Here is a 14,854-nt window from a genome sequence, read left to right as displayed (position 1 = left end):
TCTGGTTTTTCAGTAGCTGATTTTTCAAAGTAGATCTCCGGGACTTTCTTCTGAGGCATGTGCACTGGAACCTTTCAGTTAGCAGCTGGGTACAGTAAGTTTTTGCACCTACTGCCAAGGTCTCTGCTTTGGCATCCCAAAACCCAAACTCTGATTCAGACTCATAGTTTCCCTGTACGGCAGAGAAAGTAGCCCTGAAAGGCTCCTGGGGCTTTCCTCTCTACAGGAGCAGCCTGCCACATCGTTTCCCTGAGGAACAGCTGGAAGGTTCAAGCTGATGACCTTTTGGTTAGCAGCAAAGTGCTTAACCATTATATCACCTAAACCAAAAGCAAAACGGAAGTTCACTGCCATCCAGTCACTGCTGACTCACCAGCAGCAGAATAGGGTAGAATCGCCTCTGTGAGTTTCTGAGACTATAACTCTTTACAGGAGTAAAGATGGGGAACAACCTCATCTACTTCCTGTGGAACTGCTTGTGGTTTCGAACTACTGACCTTGAAGATTGCATAACTACTCCCACCAAGGTTTCTAAAATTAGTCCATAATCAGTTCAGTTTTAACTATTCCCTAGGTCTTTTCTGAGTTAAGAATATCAAGTTCAGGCCATCAGTGATATTTTAAAACTCTACAGAGGTCCCTAACAACATTTCAAGCCCCCCAATTGAATCTCCAGTGACCGGCAAACATGTGCCACCGCCTTGGAGCGTGAGGGTGGAGGCAGAGGAGGGGACTAAATCCAAAACCCCTGCTGGGGGCAGACAGAGTGAAGAGAGGTGCTGGTGACGTCCACTTTCTAACATGTGCTTATGCCAACGCACAACAAAATAAGTACAGTGGTGAGTTTTCCAGCCTCCTGTCTCAACATCTGAGGGGAACCTCTCGAAGAGAAGATAATAAGACGAGGGGGTGCCTCCAACCACCATGCCTGGATCCTCAGGAGAGATGTTTTACGGTGGGGCTGTGAAGATGAGGAGCTCCCCGCTCAGAGGCCTCCCCATAGCTTTCCCCAGTAGTTCAGCCTCTACAGCATCCCTCATGCCAACCTTGGGCTGAGGTAGGGCATAGGACAGAAATGGCCAGTGCTCAGAGGCCATGGACTGTAAGGGGAGGGGAACAGAAATGCCACAGGGGAACAGTTCAGCACAAGAAGAGAGAATGGGAAGGTCCTTTCTGGGGTCTTCATTGGGAGGATTGGAGCGTCAGATGGATATCAGATAGAGGCAAATGAGGAACAGTCTAGTAATTTTATTATTGATTTTATAACACAAAGTTTGCTTTTCTTTAAAAGTTCTTTAAAAGACAGTCTTTTAAAGTTTTTTTATGAAGTCAAACGATTATAAGTGAACAAAGGGTATACGTATTCTATCGAGTTTTATGGAATTTAATAGGTGGATGGGTGGCAGTGGGCGACCAAACTGATTTTGCCAGATGGAAAGCAGATCATATTCTTCCTCCTCGCGAAACATGTCTTTCAAGGCATGTTAAGATTGCCAGTAAGAGCTGGTGGTGCAGCCCTAAGGGCAAGCGTCTGCACCCAACTCTGACTTCTCTGAGCTCCAAGCAAACCAGGAGTTGCAGACTCTGCCTCCTTCCATCTCTGCTTGGTTCACAGCTGCCAGTTTGGCATCTTTTCCTGTGTGGCTCTGCCTTGTCACGGGCAGCATTTTCCTTTCACTACCTCCATTCCTCCCGAATCCTCCTTTTAATTGTTAGCCAATTTTTTCTCGGTGGTCACTCATTGGTCTCTGTATAGCCTTCTCTAAGACCATTTTCTGTTTACTTACCCTTCTCAAACTCAATTATTTCTGATCATTGCTACTTTAATATTTTCAAGAGACCAACAGGCTCATGATGCTAATAACAACTCTCGCTGGTTGCCTCGTGCCTCTCCCCTTAATTTAAGCTGGGCTCTTACCCCATATCACCAGTTCACCTATTGCTCGTGCTGCCTGTCCTCCCCATCTGTCTTTGCATTCCTGTTCTTAGTCCCTCGACTGTGGTTACATTAGTACTCTTCACTCCACTCCACTCCAGCCAACCCACCAGCCTGGTTTAATCCCGGCAACCCTACAGATAAATAGAGCCCAACGACACATACATCTGCCCTGCGTTCCAGCATCTGTCTTCTTTGGGTGATAAAAATAATGTCTCCCTGGGTATGTGACTGATGGAACAAAGATTGCTTTTAGAAACCAATAAACCAACGAGCAGGAAAAAAGCTATGTTCTGGAAAACAAGGTCAGGACACAAATTTGATCAGAGTCTTGACAAGTGAAGTGGGATGCTAGACTCCAAAACCAGGTATCCTGGGGAGAGGAGCCAAACTTGCCATTGCCTCAAGTTTAAGTGCATCAAGAGGTCCAGGCAGTAGTGAAGATACTACAGGTCCCTCAGGATGCCAAGTGGGAAGTGATTTTCATATTTTTCATGATAATTTGAAGGTCAGACATTTCCTAGTGAAAAAGGTTGCCTAGTGGATGGGTTAGTCTATTGAAAATGTGTATTCAGCTCACATAAAGCACATTATGTTAGTAAGTTGACATTTCCTACAATTCATGCAAGTTTTTGCACATAAAGAACACAACGGAGAGAGGTCATAGATCAGCTACCCAGATAGGTAAGGCATGCCATCAGCAGCCCACCCCAGTGGGCTACGTGTGTGGTCCAGAAGCAGATTAAAAATGCAGAATCTCAGGTTCCACTCCAGAGGTACTACATGCTAACAAGATGCCCAGATGATTACAGAGTTCAATAAAGTTTAAGGAACACTGCCTACTGAAGGAAACAAACATTCATCCGATGGTCAGAAGTGCCTTAGAAACAAGACAAATACTCAACCTTCCAATCGGCTTCTGGAGCCGGCCATGCTGCCATTGGTAGAGAGCTCTTGCTCACGTCTTCACTTCCAAGTGAGTGCCTTCTAGTGCGTTTACCCTCGGGACATGTACCTGGTGGGCAGCTCCCTTTGAGTGAAGGAGACATGAGTGCTCAAGAGCTTATGGATGGCAGAGGAGTTTCTTATAGCTATTTCCTGTCTGGAAGATATCAATTGACACTTTTTCCAAACTGAACCAAAAAGTAGCTCCTTCAAATTTTTTCAAATTATGTAAGTAGACTGAGATAAACCTTCAACGATTACTTCTGATGAGCAGAGTCTAGTATGTTAAACACTAAAAATAATAACTTTTTGAAAATGTATTTGATGCACAAAGTCAGATATTTTACGTACGACAGAGTAGTTACAGACTTCCTCCAAAGGACATCCCTGGGGAAGAAAGCAGTGACTCCTCCCCTGCGGAGCGTGAATGAAAAACAGGGCGTCCCAAAGACGGTTAGAGCTCAAGTGACTCAATGCCCTCATTTTAGACGTGTGAAAACCAGGGTGTGGACAGATTTGTACCTCTTTTGCTTGGTCCATAACCCTCTACCTCACCACTGCCCCAGGTCCTATAAAACTCCTTTCATATGCTTTGCTGTTGTTACAGGTGCTGTCAGTTTCGTTGCTTTGTTGTTGTTACAGGTGCTGTCAGTTTCGTTGCTTTGTTGTTGTGACAGGTGCTGTCAGTTTCGTTGCTTTGTTGTTGTGACAGGTGCTGTTAGTCAATTACAAATCATAGTGACCCCGTGTACAACAGAACTAAACACTGCCCCGTGCTGCACCATCCTCTCTCCTGTAGTTATGTTGGAGCCCATTGCAGCAGCCACCGTGTCAACTCATCTGCTGGCCGGTCTTCCTCTTTGTCCTTGCTCTTCTCCATTACCCAGCATGGTTTTCTTTTCTTCTTTTCTCTTCGAGGGATTGGTCTCTCCTGATAATATGGCCAAAAGCAGGTGAGATCAAATCTTGCCATTCTTTCTTTTCAGGCTCATGCTGGCTCTACCAAGAGAGATTTGCTAGTTCTTTTGGCAGGCCATGGTACTTCCAATATTCAAGTTGCTTCAGTCAACTATTGTATCAAAAGAACGCTGGTGGCACTGTGGGATAAGCATTAGACTGTGAACCAAAACATTGGTTGTTCAAATCCACCAGCTGATGGAACGGGTAAAAATAAAGCTGTCTGCTCCAAGAAAGATTTCCAGTCTCAGAAAGCCCTTGTTGTGTTACTGAGTTGGAATCAAACAGATGGCAGTGGGTAGTAATGCACCAATACTTTGAAGGCAAGAGATACACGTTGTATCTTTACTAGCCCTGTGGTTGGCAGAGAGGTAGAAAGGGCATTCTGATTAATGATTGAGGTTAGAGGTGGAAGGGACTGTCTCTAAGGGGCACAAATGAAACTTTCAGATGATGGAGTACTCTATATTGATTGGACGGCTTTTAAAGGGCGTATATGTTTGTTGAAATTCATCAAATGATACATTTAAAAATGAATATCCTTTATCACATCTAAGATACACCTCAAAGTTTATTTTAACATTTAAAAGAGCTGCCAGTATATATTGTTAACCTTTCCCCTCAAGATGCATGATTAGATTTGTGTTTAACCCTAATATTCTGGGCACAATCCATGGCACATCTTTTCCGTTGGTAAACTATTTCTCCTTGAACATAGTCTAATATAAGTATTTGCAGAATAGGAGGCAAAAGAATGTTAGTGTACATTTTATATCCAGAATTTCAAAAAGTACTGACCAGCTAATCAAATAATGTCTTTATAGGCCAGGGGTGAAATTCCATCTCCTTTCCAAAAGGCCTGAAGAAAGAAATTGTACTCTGGCAGGATACGGTTGATGGGAAACATAGTAACCAAGATAGCAGTTATCTTTCCCGAACTGTCCTCCCAGCATACGTTTAAAGGATTTATGCCAGTGCATCTCAAATGAGACTTATTGCATCTTTGGGACTTTCTAATAATTCCTGGAGAATTGAAGAGAATCATAGAAAATTTTGAAGGTAAGAGATGACCACTCCCACAGAAAATAATGAGTTATGGGGGAGGGAACGATTGTAGAAGAGAAGCTGTCTCTCTAATTACAGAACAACCAACAACAAGGATCTAGAACTTTTCATGAGAATTGGGAACCAAACAAATTAACAGTATCTGGCACATAACAAGAGTACAATAAATATTTTTTGAAAAAAATTAGATATAAAATGCCTCTCTGAGTACTCTGAAAATAACATATGATTGTTTAAAATTAGATTCTTTTATTTCTAGCCAAAGTGTTTCATATATACAACTACATTTTCAAATGGCAAAGCAGTAAGAACTCTACATTATAAAGCGCTTATCCTAAGAATACTACTCAAGGACCATATGTAAAACCATTATTCTCTTGTAGAAACTAATTCCAAAGATCTTATATACTGTCCTATTTAATTATATACAAATGAGTTATACATATTTAGAGGCCGGTTTATCCCAATCTATACGGCATTAGCTTATAAGGACCAGACATGTCTCTGCCTGCTGTTTCCAACTTGACACTGGTTTCTCTCGGTATTTTTATTCTTTTGTGAATCATATTCCATTCACTACTAAAGGAAAGCCTCTGCCTCATCCTGCCAAAATGGTATGGTTGGCAGGGTTCATCCTCTATCGCAAAGTGGATCTGAGCTTTAATTTGGATAGAGAAGAAAAAAGAAACCTGAGAATATAAAACAGAGCCTTCCCTTCACTGATGAAAAAAAAAATGCTTTGCCAACGACCCATCTGTGCATGGACAATTACATTCCTTGCTACTGTCAAATCTGTTGCTATTGAATTATTCGTCTTTGTCAATAGACTCAGGCCATCATTCAGTAAAATTACCTAATTTATCTGGCAAATATTTACATATGACTATTTCGTGCCAGGCAATGCTCAGAGCAGTCACCAAGAAAGGACCATACTTTCTTCCATTTCTTGTACTGAGAACTCCATATTCTCCATGTTTTTTCTAGATTTTACGTTGTTCCTTATAGTGTCAGCATTAGTATGTGGATCTGTTATTAATCAATTAACAGAAGACAATGACATTTCTCAGAACTGTTGCTATTCTGAACTAGGTCCTGTAAGAAGAGTGTCAGCCAAACAGACATGGTTCCAGTCTTCTTGAGAGTTTATGGATTAAGAGGAAGATAGACAACTAACAAACAAGTACATAAGATTACCTATGGCATGGATATGAAAGACAGTTCCAATATCAATGAGGGGAAAAATTGCAGTTGGATAGAAGGAAAGGGAAGGAGGAATCAGGTATAGCCTCATTTAAGATGAAATCTCAAGTATCAGGAAGAGAAAGTATGAGGATCAGCCCAGGGAGAAAACAATGTTCAGACAAAGGCCTTGAGGGACAAAGGAGCAGAGTGTCTTACGGAATCTAAAGGGAAATGGAATGAAGCAGACACCAAAAGACGAACTTGCAGAACAAGGAAGGGTCTTGCCAGCCATGATAAGGTTTTGGAATGGCATCCAAATGTAACAGAAGAGGAGCCACTGGAAGGTTTCAAATGGAAATGGTTTGATTTGCATTTTTTAGATGCATTGGTTTGCATTTTATTTTTTTTTAAACAATTTATTAGGGGCTCATACAACTCATCACAGTCCATACATATACATACATCAATAGTATAAAGAACATTGCTTTGGTTTCTGCGTGGAAATTCAGATAAACCTGCTATCAAAACACCTCTTTAGAGCATTCAAGAGCAGAGATGTCACTTTGAGGACTAAGGTGGAACTTATCCAATTCATGGTGTGTCCAATCACCTCTTATATATGTGTGTGTGAAAGTTGGCCGATGAATACGGAATTCCAGTGAAGAAATGACTGTCTTTGGATTAGGATGTTTGTGAAGATTATTGAATGTGCCATGGGCTTCCAGAAGAACACACTATCTAGGAAAGAGAACGATCAGAATTCTCATGAGAAGTGAGGATTGCAAAACCTTGTTTCAAGCACTTTAGAAATGTTATCAGAAGAGATCAGTGCCCGGAGAAGGGTATTATGCTTTGTAAAGTGGAGACTTCATGCAAAAAGAAGAAGACCTGAAGAGAGAGATCGCAACAATTGCTCAAACATAACAAGACTTGTTAGGATGTTCAAAGAGCCAGCAGTACTCTGTCTGTTGTCCACAGGCTGCTCTGAGGCACAGCTGACTTGACGGCACCCAGCAGCAGCATTAGGGCTCCTAGCACTGTTGTAAGAGCCACCACAAGCTGGGGGGCCTGAAACAACAGCTGTTCCTTCTCACAGATCTGGAGGATAAGAGCCCAAAATCAAGTGTCAGCAGGGTTATGTTCCTTCTGAAGGTTCTGAGGAAGAGTCCTTCCTTGGTTTATCCTCGTTTGTGGGGCAGCGGTTCTCAACCTGTGGGTCCTGACCCCATTGGGGGTCGAACAACCCTTTCACAGGGGTCGCCTAAGACCATGGGGAAACACATATTTCCGATGGCCTCAGGAACCGGGACACCACTCCTCTGTCTCCAGGCGGGGCTGCCCACATACGAGGAACCGGAAAGAAGACTGCTAATGTTAGACCATGCTTCAAGACAAAATCTCATTTATTTGTAATGAGAAACAAATATTTCAGAATATTTACATAATTACATATTTTTGTGATTAATCACTATGCTTTAATTATGTTCAATTTGTAACAGCGAAAATACATCCTGCATATCAGATATTTACATTATGATTCATAAAAGTGGCAAAATTAGTTATGAAGTAGCAACGAAAAATAATGTTCTGGTTGGGGGTCCCCACCACATGAGGAACTGTATGAAAGGGCCGCAGCATTAGGAAGGTGGAGAGCCACTGATCTTGGGGCTCCTCCACTACTCTAATTGTTGCCTCTATCTACATCAGGTCTTCATCTCTGCGTGCTTTTTTGCATGTCTTTTCTTCTTCTGATAAGGACACCGGTCTTTGAATTTAGAGTCCATCTCAATCCTAAGTGTAAACCTCATTTTAACCATTTAAATCTGAAAATATTCTATTTTCAGATAAGGTCACATTCTGAGATTCGGGGTAGACATGTATTTTGGAGGGGGTCACTATTCAGCCTACTGCTAAGACTAAATTATAGAACTCGACTATTTTTGACAGAGATACTTAGACTGGCACCTCTTTTCAAAGAAAGTAAAATGTTTTAAATTCATGGCACAAGTGTGCAAAGTTTTTGAGGAGTGAGATCTAGGTCTTTTGTCATTGCCAAGTTCATCCTCTGAATCATTGACACATGCTCCAGTAAACATCAAGAGACAGTTCATAGTCACTCATCAACACAGGGCTCCTGGAGCAGATCCAGCCCTCAGAAACACAGCCATTTACATCAGCTCTGTTGGGCAGGTCATGAATGGAAAGTGAGGCACTTCCTGGACATATTGCCATCGCTGACCAGATGGCAGGAAAAGGAATTATTAAAGGAGCCACTTGAGCACAATTCTAAGTGATGCTTTACATCCTTTGGCAATAGGAAAGTGATAGAAGCAAACTAATCATGGGTATATATTACCACTCAGGAAGGAATGTTTTAGTTTAGGATATACTAGAATATGGTCAGAAAAGAGCAATGGTTATATAAGGGTGCTACAACTTGGGCACCAAGGAAGAAGACATGTTGTGGCTTCCAGGGCTTACCCATAGTCATCATAGGATACTACATTCAGAACACCCTTACAATAGAGATACTTGCTATTAGATGGCAACAGGTGCAGCCAAGTACTTCCTGACTGAGAAGTAGGACTAAGGACCCATAATGAGATTGAGTCTGCAGGTGGGAAGCTAAGTGGGAGTAGCTGTGAAGACGGAAAATCATGAGGTGGAGGGAGTTGTGAGGACTGATAACAAGCAAGAGAAGGGCTTTGCCCTTAAAGACTTTGTTCAAGATGGAGCAGTAGAGCTCAAATTCAATCTTGCTTGGTTGTGCCTATTGAATAAATACTTTGGGAACATATGCTTACGGAACAGATAGTTTGGTTTCCCCACCCTTCATTCTTCCATCTTGTTAACAGAACCCCATTTCGCCCAGGCATCCATCTTTTGCATGACTCAGATGATAGTGGTTTCTTTCCTAGTTCAAGAGTAAATCCTGATAGGTCTGAGACGGGCCCATGGCCAAAGATTAGTTGAGGGTGAACATATGAACCAGGTCTAACCAGTGAGACAAAAGGGGAGGTCTCTATGGGACTTCTAAGATTGTTGTCATCTCCCTTAGAGGAAATAGATAACTCTTTCAGACCTGAAGGTTGTTGTGTAATGTAATGGTCATATGTGACACACTCACACATTTTCCAGATTTCTACGTAACTGAAGAATATTAGAAGAAGAGTACCAATCACTAATCAAGATTCCTCCAGGAATATCGTCCTTCTGATCAAAGGCTGAGCCCAAAGAATCTCAGTTTTAGCACAGTTTAGCTGTTTCCATGATTGTTGGTTGTGGATCCAAGTTAAACGAAATATGTAACAAAGTCCATCTTTTCTCCATTTGCCATCATGTAGTTTATGGATGCAGTTGTGAGGGTTTGAGTTGTAATCCATACTGAAGTCTGCAACCCACTCCATTTCAGCCCGCAAGACTGTGCCGTGTGCACATTGTAGGTCGTCAATGAGCTTCTCTTCAGTCTCGGTGGGTCCTTCTTCGTCATATGCCGCAGCCTCTTGGATTATTTGCTCAGTAATCTGATTAAATAATATGGTGAAAGAATACATCCCTCTCACACTTTCCTTACTTCCAAACCTTGCAGTGTCCCATTGTCTATGTACAGCTTCCACATGAGCACAAGTAAGTGTTCTGGAATTCCCATTCTTCTCCATGTTATTTATAATTGTAGTTCTGCCACACTACATAGTCAATAAAACACAAGTAAGCAACTTTTTTGCATAGTCAATAAAACACACATAAACAACTTTCGGGTATCCTCTACTTCAGCCAATATTTACTTGACATCAGCAGTAAGATCCTCCCATTCTAAATCCTTTTCTGAATCCGGCTTGAATTCCTGGCAGCATCCTGTCCATGTACTGTTGCTTCCATTTGTAAAGTATCTTCAGCCGAATTTTACTTGCATGTGATTAATGCTATTGTGAGATAAGTTCCATTTTCAGTTGGATCACCTTTCGAATGAATGTGATGTGGAGTCCTGCCCATCCCTGAGCAAGGTGAGTCCATTAGGCTTGTGAGTGTTTCCACCCTGTATTAGTTTGATAGTTATCAATTCCCAGAACCTTCTTTTTGCCTTCTACCTTCAATGGGACTTGGATTTTTCCTTCAATACCATAGTGTCTTGAACATTCTCACCTCTTAAAATGGCTGAATGTCAACCAATTACTTTCGGTACAGTGGCTCCATATTCCTCCCATCTTCTTTGAATGTTTCCTGTATACTTGAATATTTTGACCATATAATCCTTCAATATTTAAACTTGAGGTTTGCATTTTTTTCAGTGTGAGAAATTCTCAGTGTGTATTTCCTTTTTGGTTTTCTAATTTCAGCCTTTGCACATGTCCTAAACTAATACAGCCTCCTAAATGTTGGCTGGAATTTCTCCTGTATCTATTTTTTTCCAATCCATGATTTATGCATGGACAAAGTAAGGAGTTTACAAGAAGAAGTGGAGTACTCTCTCCCCAAGTGACAGAGATTCAAATTCCATTAATGATCCTTTTACAGAAATCTAAGTGTGTTTATGGTGTCGGCATCAAAGAATGAACTTACACCATCTTGCCTACAGCTGCATATGCAAATGTCTTGGGGAGACCCATGGGAATTGGGAATGGGGATTTGAGAGCGGTTTCTGACCACTTCAGCATCTCATTAATAAAGCCATTGCTTAAATATTTAATATCCAGTTTTACAAAAGATAAATCTATGCCTCCATAGAGTCCATCTAAGTGCATCATTAACCATATTCCCAGCATATTTCATAGAACTTTAAGAGTATATGGAGTCATATTTGCTAAATGAACTTTTCTTACAGAGAATAACAGTAACCAGTTTGGGAACTTCAGAGTGAGACCACTAGGATCAGAGAAATGAAAAGTGATGAAATGTGGCATGGTTATCATTACAGAAAATTCCATTCAGTCCAAGGTTGTCTATGCCAAGGGATGGCCACTACTCTGAAGGGTAAAAAGTGACAAAGCCATCAATTAACCTAAATGGCACTCAGTTATCTATTTTGAAATGTATAATTTTGTTTTGTGAATTTCCCCTCAATTAGTCATTTGAATAAGAAAAAGTGTGTTTTGAATATCAAAAACATAAGCCATTCAGGATAACAAATGAGTTTAGGACACTGTGCAATGAAGAATAAGACTTCATTATGAGTCAGTTTTGCAACTGCTTCCACTCTCAGGCCAGATCAGAAAGTTTCTAGAGTCAGAGCAAAGAAGAACGAAGAGTGATCAAAGGCAAAGAAAACAAGTGTGGTATTCTTAGGTTGGAGATCAGAGAAATGGCATCCTCCAAACAGAACTGGGGTTATTAGAGAGGGTATGTCTATGGACTGTTTCCCAGGAAGTGTCCAAGGAAAACATCCACCTCAGAAGTCATTGCTGGTGCACGCCTAGGTTGAAGGAGAAGAGAGAAGGTGGTGTGGTACCCACCAAAAGAGGCTTGAGAACACTTCCCCTACACTTTTCAGCGTGACTTGAGGCAGAGAGACACATCACTCATCCAGGAGGGCCAGGAGACCTTGCTATCATAACAGTAAGGACTTAGAGGACAACTATTTTGATCAAAGATGATAAATTATTCAGGATGCAGATCAAGCAGTACTCTGTGAGCAGGGGACAATGAGAGGCCAGATAACCCCACATCCTACCCAAAATGTATCCAGAACTAAGAGTATTACCAGGAAAAATCCAAGAGAAAACTCTGAACCGACCGAGGATTACTTGAATTAACTAAAATAATCTTAAATTAATTGATATTAATGAAATTAGTCAAGATATTCTTTCTGCCCTTTCGTACAACAATGATTTGAGTTATAGAAAAAACAAAGTTGCATGGCTTCTGACTGATTTTACATATCTACAGAGGAACTTCAAAGAGCTCGTTGAGAAATTCCGTTGTCTTACATTCCATTATCCCATGAAGTTTTTGAAGAGGCATTGTGTGTGTGTGTGTTATGAAACAGGAAAATAAATACATAAAAGCCACAAGAGGCTGTGATTATGATCTCCTTTTGACACTTAAGAAGTTTAAGTTTTTTTCAACAGGAATGTATACTTCTCTAATATTAGAAACTTACAAAAACATGACTTTCCCAAACAGAATAATTCAGTGTAAGTAAATAGTTGGTGAACCTCAGAAAAGTAAAGCATCATGAACAGAAATCCCCATCCATGCTGGTGGTGCAGTTGGGTATGTGTTAAACTGCTAACCATAGTGGCAGCAGTACAAAACCACCAGCCGCCCCATGGGAGAAAGATAAGGACAATTTTCAAAGCAATTCTACCCTGTCTTATGGGGTCATTATGAGTCAGGATTTATTCAATGCCAGTGAGGCATTGTTGTTGTGTTTTTCCAATTATTTTTATTTTATTCATCATAGTGGTGACCCTCTACGGCAGGATAGAACTGCCCCTATGAGTTTCTGAGATTAACTTTTAGCAAGCCAGGGCTTCTTCCTCAGAGTGCCTGGTGGTTTTGAACTGCTGACCTTGCAGACCACAGCCCAATACACAACCTCTATGCCACCGGCGTTTCTATGAGTCAGTGTTGACTTGAGAGCAGTGAGTTTGGTTTGGAGTTTTTGGTTTCATACTGTTATGAAAAAATATTCAAAGGATATAAATCATAAATCAGCATACACTATGGTTGTCCACACACCCATCTCTGAAATAGGTCATCAGATATAATTCAAGCTTCCTCTTTAATCATACCTCTAGTACATCCAGCGAGAGAAGAGCTTTGTCAACCCCTCTTGATAATAAACACATATCCAAGAAATAAAAATACTAGAAAATAATTTCAAATTTGTTCATTGATTCTTGTTTGCATTCATTCAATTAATGTTTCAAGTCTAATATTCACAAAGCATTTGGGGACAGCTAACCTAACCTTTACTCCCCATTCTATATTGTAAACCCTGTTTTCACATCTACTCTGTATTTAGTAAATAACTAATTGAGTACCTTCCACAGTACTCACACTGTTAACAGGTCTCATATCCCACGAGCCACAATCTCTACGGCCTTCCATCCAAATCTCATTCTCAACATTTTAGTTCATCTTGTGACTCATCTGTGATGTTTTTGAATCTCTCTCTGACTGTTCCTGTGTAGACTGCCCTTCCCTACAAGAAGGAGTAAGCTATCTGTGGTACCTGGACACTCATGTCAGCCCTTGCCACTTACTGAGCGCTTACTGTGTTCTGGCTACTTTGCATGAATGTGCTATCTCTAGTTCCCCAAAAACCCTTTTACAGAGGTTCATGGGTAAGTGGACTGTAGGATGGAGAAATTCTATAAATGGTCCAAGGTTCACAGAGATGATAGAGTTTGGAGGTGAACAAGAGTAAGTTAGCTGGTCATGTTCATTCCTCTACTCTTCCTCCTCAGATGGCTAAAGAACATTCCAAGGGAAGTATTTGTGGCTAAGGCATAATAAAGACAGCCAGGTTGTAAATTGTACTGTCCCCTGCACTTTGATCAAGATGATCCATTTAATAAATGACAATAATTAGCATACTCAGAAACAAACATTGGCCTTGAGTAGAAAGAAGGGTCTATCTAGTAAGACACAAAATGTAATCTTTGACAAAAATCAAAATCAATACCTGTGAAAGCCACACTTGTCTGGGGGGACAAAAAGTAAATTGTCTTTTTTTTCCCTTTGATCTCCAAAGAGAAAGTAATTGTTGGAATGACTTTTGAGAACTCACAGATTCAATGGAAATTTTAATAATGATTAAGGATATCCTCTCCAAATCAATAAGATAAAGCAGAGACGTATATAATAGACCCCTAAAGATCTCAGACAGAAAGATGAGATCCTCCCTTTGGGGAACTCCAGGAATTACTTGATTTTTTTTAATTAAAAAGTAAAAAATTACTTAACATTTCAACTCCAGAATTGTAGCTTTAAAAAGATAGGTGGTAAGTAAAATGTGACTTGCACTTATACAGCAACGAGACTGGAAAGAGTAAAGTTGGAGATTGAGAGTTTTTTCACTGCCCCCCCCCCCCCCAAGCCAGGAAAAGGTCATGATGAATTAATGCTCAGTGTAGCACTTGACCAACAGGAGCGTGGGAACTGCTGACTGCATGCGTACATCAATAAAGTACATGTAAGCGAGTGGAAAAGTAAGATTCTGTCAAGCCATTCAAATCTTAGGTTTCCTTTTTGTCACAAAATAAATCTTTAAATAACAACTTTGATTTCTCACCGATGACAGTAAGAATGGATGTCTCACAAAGACCACTGCGATACCATGCTTGCGTGTCGCATTAAGGGACCAAGGACTAGAGAAATATGGTTTTAAAGCCCTATTCTGCCATCTGCTATTTGTATGACTTTGAGCAAGTTACTTGTCTTTTCCTTTGGTTGGTTCCAACTCTCAGGAAACACACAAACAAAAGCCCAGTCCTGTGGCGTCCTCACAACTGCGGTTATGGGTGAGCTCATTATCATAGAACCCAATGTCCTTGCGGGTATTCTCATTTGCCCTGAATCCTCACTTTACTGAGCAGGATCCCTTTCAAGGGATGGGCATTCCTAGCAAAGGCCCATATGCCAGAGGTCAACTCACCATCCTTGCTTCCAAAGGGCATCTGGCTGCGCTTCTTTCCACTCAGATCTGTTTGCTCTTCTAGCAGTCCATGGTACTTTTAACAGTCTTTGCCAACAGCGTAACTCAAATGCATCAGTATTTCACCAGTCTTTCTTATTCATTATCTAACTTTCCCATGCATGTGAGGC

At 40.9% G+C, this 14,854-nt stretch overlaps 1 protein-coding gene across 1 annotated transcript in view; it reads right to left on the bottom strand.

Annotated features, from left to right (window-relative positions):
* SLC9A9 (solute carrier family 9 member A9) overlaps positions 1–14,854 on the bottom strand; it is an 826,675-nt gene that overhangs the window by 674,262 nt on the left and 137,559 nt on the right. The window lies entirely within an intron of this gene.

The sequence above is a fragment of the Tenrec ecaudatus genome, chromosome 4, assembly GCF_050624435.1.
Source record: "Tenrec ecaudatus isolate mTenEca1 chromosome 4, mTenEca1.hap1, whole genome shotgun sequence".
NCBI classification, from domain to species: domain Eukaryota; kingdom Metazoa; phylum Chordata; class Mammalia; order Afrosoricida; family Tenrecidae; genus Tenrec; species Tenrec ecaudatus.
The sequence above is the reverse complement of the archived record's forward strand: the minus strand, read 5'-3'. Positions and strand labels throughout refer to the sequence as shown.